This window comes from Adiantum capillus-veneris, chromosome 16 (genome assembly GCF_014529385.1).
Source record: "Adiantum capillus-veneris isolate H3 chromosome 16, ASM1452938v2, whole genome shotgun sequence".
NCBI lineage: Eukaryota > Viridiplantae > Streptophyta > Polypodiopsida > Polypodiales > Pteridaceae > Adiantum > Adiantum capillus-veneris.
The window spans coordinates 84,853,866-84,860,052 of NC_140946.1; positions in this window are offsets into that span (position 1 = coordinate 84,853,866).

Here is a 6,187-nt window from a genome sequence, read left to right on the forward strand (position 1 = left end):
GAGAAAACAACGAATATCAAGTTTTATGATTTTACCAATCAGCACCCTAGAAGCCAGGAACGCTATAGGAAAAAATGAGCAGAAAACAAAAAGAGAGAGAACCCTATGCCGAGGATAAAAGATAAAACTCACTATCTAACGCTTGTCAAAGCAAAGGATTATGTAAAAGACCAAATATCAGGCAGATTCTCAAAAGTTCGAAGCGAACGGACGCAAGAGGAAATAAAACAAGTATGGAAAGATGAAACAAAAACAAAATCAAAAAAATCTCAAAAATCAAAATAAGAAACAACAAAAGACCCAGAGTGGACCAATTTGGAGTGTAAAAAGAAATACCAAGAACTAAAACGGTCATTACGAGAGGTATGGACGACCGAGGGAGAAAGTGATGGTAAGGAGGAGTCAGAAAAAGGAAACCTGAATGTATCATCCCACTATAAAAAATTCACCATCCAGGACAGAAAAATCATAATGACACCACCAATTAGGGAAAGGATAAACCAGTAATCTTACGATGGGCTGGAAAATGAAAAATGGATAGACCTCGCTGAACCAGGTGAAAAGCCTCAGCCAGTCTATATCGCAACTGATTTAGAGCCTGAAGAAGAAGAACAATTAACACAACTTCTTATAAAGATGTGTTTGCATGGTCCTACAAAGACCTCAAGGGAGTCGATCCATCGATATGCCAACAAACAATACCGTTGAAATCAGATGCCAAACCTAGCAAACAACGTCCTTACACATATAATGACACATTTGCTAAACGAATCAAAGAGGAGATTGACAAGTTGATGGATGCTGAATTCATCTATGAAATCAAACATACAGATTGGGTGTCACCCATTGTGGTTGTCCCCAAAAAGAACGGAAAGCTGCGAGTGTGTGTGAACCTCAAAAAAGTAAATGCAGCCACCATAAGGGATAATTATCCCTTGCCAATCACAGAACATGTACTTGAGAGGGTGGCTGGAAAACGAGCTTATTCCTTTTTAGATGGGTTTTCGGGGTATAATCAGCTTGCAATTGCAATAGAGGATCAACACAAAACAGCGTTTGCCACAGAATGGGGAATATATGCGTATAGAGTTATGTCTTTTGGCTTAACCAATGCCCCAACTACCTTTCAAAGGTTAATGACTCATGCATTCAAAGAATACCTGAGAATCTTCTTAGAAATATATATGGATGATCTCTGTGTACACTCTCTTCTACGAAAGGAACATATTGACTATTTACAGAAGGTATTTGAGAAGTGCAGAACATATCAAATTTGTCTCAACCCGGAAAAGTACATTTTTATGGTTAGGCAAGGACAAATCGTATTGTCTCAAGAAACGGCATAACCACTGACCTAGACAAAATCAAAGTCATAGTAAACCTGCCCAAGCCTACTAATTCCAAACAAGTACAATCCTTCATGGGACACTACGGATATTATCGAAGATTCATATATATGTATGCAGTCATTGCACAACCTCTGTATCGTTTGTTAGTCAGTTTTGACTGGACGAAGGATTGCGAAACTTCATTCCAAAAGCTGAAGGAAAACCTTGTATCAGCACCTATACTTGAAGCACCAGATTGGGAAAATATATTCCATGTTCACATTGATGCATCTGCATATGCAATTGGGAGTATTCTGGCTCAACCTGGAGACGGAACAATGGATTTCCCAGTTTGTTATGCAAGCCGACAGTTAAACAGTGCAGAAAATAACTACACAACCACTGAAAGAGAGGGGTTAGGAATGATTTATGCTATAAAGAAATTTCAACATTATTTGCTCGCAAACAAATTTGTGTTCTTCATAGATCATCAAGATCTTTTGTATCTGGTAAATAAACCATGCAATATTGGGAGAATTATATGCTGGTTTATTATATTGTTAGAATTTGACTTTACAGTGGTGGTCCAAAAGGGTAAAACTCATCTACGGGCGGATCATCTTTCAAGGATGCACAACGGGGAAGATCCTGAAGGAGTAGATGATGACATACCTGATGCTTATCTTTTCAATATTGAAATGATACCCAAATGGTCTCAGGAAATTGTTAGCATTCTTTCCTTTGGAGGTAGATTTGATAACAAGGAAGACAAACCCAAACAACAAACAATTCGACAAACAAAAAATTACAGTTGATTGCAGGACAACTGTATCATTTAGGCTCGGACCAAATTCTATGATTATGTATAAATCCGGAGGAATTTGAGTGTTATCTTGAAGAAGCACACATCTAGGATTGTGCATTTCATTGTTCAATGAAAACACACCAAAGAGTGAAACAATAAGGGTTTTATTGGCCAACTATGTATGCTGACACACATGCTTATGTTAACAATTGTACTATATGTAGTGCTAAACGACAAGTGGATCACGCGACATTGTTTGAGGTAAACATTGCACCTGCATGGAGTCAATATATCATTGATTTCTTAACCACAAGGACATTTCCTGAAAACATAACAAAAGCACGGAAAAGGGCTATAGAGCTGGAGGCTCGCAACTTTAATTCAATTGGGAATGAACTCTATAAGAGAGGAAAGGACAATCAACTTGGAATTTGTGCAAGTGAAAGTGAATACTTGCTGATTCTAGAACACGCACATGGAGGTATAAGTGGAGGCCATTTTTCAGGCGATAAGACGGAAAGAATTGTCTTAACCGTAGGAATATGGTGGCCTACATTGCATATGGATTCTGAGGAGTTTGTAAAGCGTTGTGACGCATGCCAGCACACCAAGGTGCCGATAAAGAGAGATGAGACGCCACTGCGGCCAATGATGGGACCAAGGGCATTTACAAAATGGGGCATTGATTTTGTGGGGCCTATTTCACCCCCTGCATATCGCACCCATACCCAATATATCATTGTGGCTACGAACTATCTCACAAAATGGGCGGAAGCCAAGGCAACACAAAAAGCGGATACAAGAACCACTGCACAATTTTTGTATGAGAATGTCTTTGTACGATATGGATTACCAATAGAAATTGACAATGATCGAGGAACACATTTTCTGAATGAAGTCATTGAATATCTTCTAGAGGAATTCATGCTCATACATAGAAAATCTGCTCCATATCATCCACAGGCAAATGGACAAGCTGAGGCCACCAAATGGTAAATCGGCAGAAAGGCGCCCAAATGCTACCAAAACTCATGGGTAGGAGCATCTCAACATGCTCGACAAGTCTATGTATCCCACATGGCCATACGGTGACCTGAAGCGACACTAAACTTCAGAAACGGCATCAGACACAAAAAGCATCAAATAGCTCTCACGACCAAACCGCATGTCCGTTTGCCACCAAACTTCACGAGCGTCTTTCCTAGACCATCAACAACCAAGTCCTATGGTGGTAGACCACCACAAGTCATCGAAGACATATAAACGCAACCACGGGCGTTTCCAGAGCGACAAATTGCCAAACGGAGCTCCGGTGAAGCCAAAGTCGACAAAAACCATATGGCAAGGATCCCCATGGGACCGTGAAGCTATAGAGACCGAAAAGCACTCCAAAAGTCAGAAAACGGCTCAGAGGCTCTGAAATCCACACAGGGAGTTTCTTTCTATCTATTTGACTTTTTTGTTGAAATAGGGCTTAAAATGGACTCAAGGGGGCTCAGGGCAGGCACCAGTAGCACCTCCAATATAATTTTCATCAGGAGACATCCTACACGTAGAATGTCTCAAGGCAAAATTTGGGCACCAAACTGAACATCTCTTATCACACAGCTTTTGAATAGCCTGTACATGCTAGCCACCAAGTTTCATCACATTTGGACAAAAATTGACCTCATGTGCATCAAAAAACGCAAAGTCAGGGCATAGAGGCAATAATGGGCCATAGACCTACCAAAACTTGTCCAAATCACATGAAACTTGCACAATATACTCATGAGCACATTGCCAAGCTATCTATGGGGTCACAAGTGAAAAATGATGAAATAGACATCCTACACGTAGGATGTTTAAATGACCAATTTGGTCCCCAGCTGGCACTTTTCAGTTCCAGATCTCCTTATAACACCTTCCTAAGCTCATATATCAAGTTTCAAGCCATTCTCATCACATTTGGCCCCAACACCTCCAAGATGCACTTTTTGAGCCTAAAAACACTACACATGCTCTTACCAACACCAAATATTGTCCAAATCAAAATCCAAGAGCAGGGCCATGTTCCACATGCGAAGGGCTAACCCCAGAACCAACTTCAAGTCATTTTGATGAAATAGACATCCTACGCGTAGGATGTCTCCAGTATAATTTTGACCTATTGTGCAGGATCTGACTTCATGGGAGCCATCAACATGGTGCAAGAAGCCTGTATATCAACTTTCAACCCATTTGAATATCATTTGCCACCTGTTGAGGAGATCCTACCCAATTTGTGAGCCTAAAGCCTGACTCTACCCAAAAATGCACTTTTTGATGCCCAAACCCAATTCCAATCACATAGCCATGTTGCACAGGTCAAGGGTCACCAACCTGCCAAGATTCACCAAAAATAGGCAAGGTAGACATCCTACGCGTAGGATGTCTAAATAATTATGTTTAGCCAGAAGGCTACTGTGAGCACATGTAGAGTTTTCCTAGTTCCTTTTAAGTTTTATTTTCAATTTTCAAGTCATTTGGATAGTTAGAACTTATTTTCTCAGCTAATATGGAAAAAACGCTATCTTCGGACTACTGAGTGCAAGAGGATCTATGGCAACCTGCATGAAAGAAGAGGATGACAATAAAAGACTACTTGGAAGAAGTAGATCCATTTGTGATCCCAGAAGGAACCCTGAAGCCAACCAGCACATGGATTCAGGATGATTTGCTAGAGTTTAATGATTTGGGAATCTACCAAGGCGTGTTCAAAGATCCTGAAGGAAATGCAGTAGAGCTACCATGATACCACGGGAGCTCAATGAATTTTCCAGAAGCAAGATGGGAGATTACATGGAGAAGCTGGACCTCCATAACTACTTTGAAGCTTTGCTAGCGGGGATTGACATCAAAAGAGTGTGAGAGTTTGTAACCACTATCAAAGAAGATGGAGTGGCCCGAGTCACTGATCTGCAAGGCAAGCCAGATACCATGATTGTCATCACAGAGAGGGTGGTGGCAACCTCACTTGACATCTCAAACAAAGGAGATAGTGTGACAAAGCAGCGAGATGAAGTCAAGGTGTACTCAGAAAAGAAGAACAACTACACATTTGAAGATATTACAAACCCAAAAGTGGCTATCATGAGATAGCTCTATAACCAATACTTCCACATGTGTACAAAGCAGCCACAAAAATACAAAATTCCACCTGGAGCCATTGCTACCACCTTCACCTAGGCAATGTAGAAGAGCAAACTGAAAGTGATCAATTATGCTGCTTACATCCATGAAAACCTGATGAAGATGGGCAACAAAAATCCCACCTACACTGTACCTAGTGAGCTAATAACAAAAGTGGTCTATGGAGCACTGCATGCCAAGGGAAACTGGCTTGAACCTCCCTCACAGAATGATTGGCTAAGGTTGAAAGAAGATAAAGAAGAAGAACCTCCCAGGGCACCCAGAGTAGCCACACGTTTGAAGCGCCGGTTAGAGACCATGCCAGAAGAGCCGCCAGAGTCGAAGAGAGGAAAGAAGGAAAGTCTACAAGTGCCGATCAAAGAAACCAAGTCACAGAAAGCGGCATGGCTAGAAAGGATAATGGAAAGCGAGTGGAAGCCATCCCTAGAAGCCATGTCGGGATCATCTCGAAGGGTGCACTGGGATCCGTTTGAAGACTACATCAATAAATTTGAAATTTTGGATGCTACAATGGAAAATATCCCGAATGTCCCATTTACAGAAGAAGAAGTGGAGGAAGTAAGACGGCAGCTGCTGGAAGAGCAGGAAGGCCAAGAAAGGGAGAGAAAAACCAAGGCGGACAGGGATTTCAAGAAAAAGCCAGCAACTCCACCATCAAGCAGGGAATCCAGCCCACCACCTTCTCTTAGCCCTCCACAAACCCAACAAAAGGAGGATGAACAAGAAGATTCCAAGCAAGAGAAGAGCCAAGAGGAAGAGCAAAAAGAAGAAACTAAACCAAAAGAGAAGAAGCTAGATCCAAAAGAAAAGAATTTCAAAATGTTTCTTGATCTATTAGCTGTGGGTTATTCTAGAGAAGAGACAGCTACGATGGCCTTTGAGT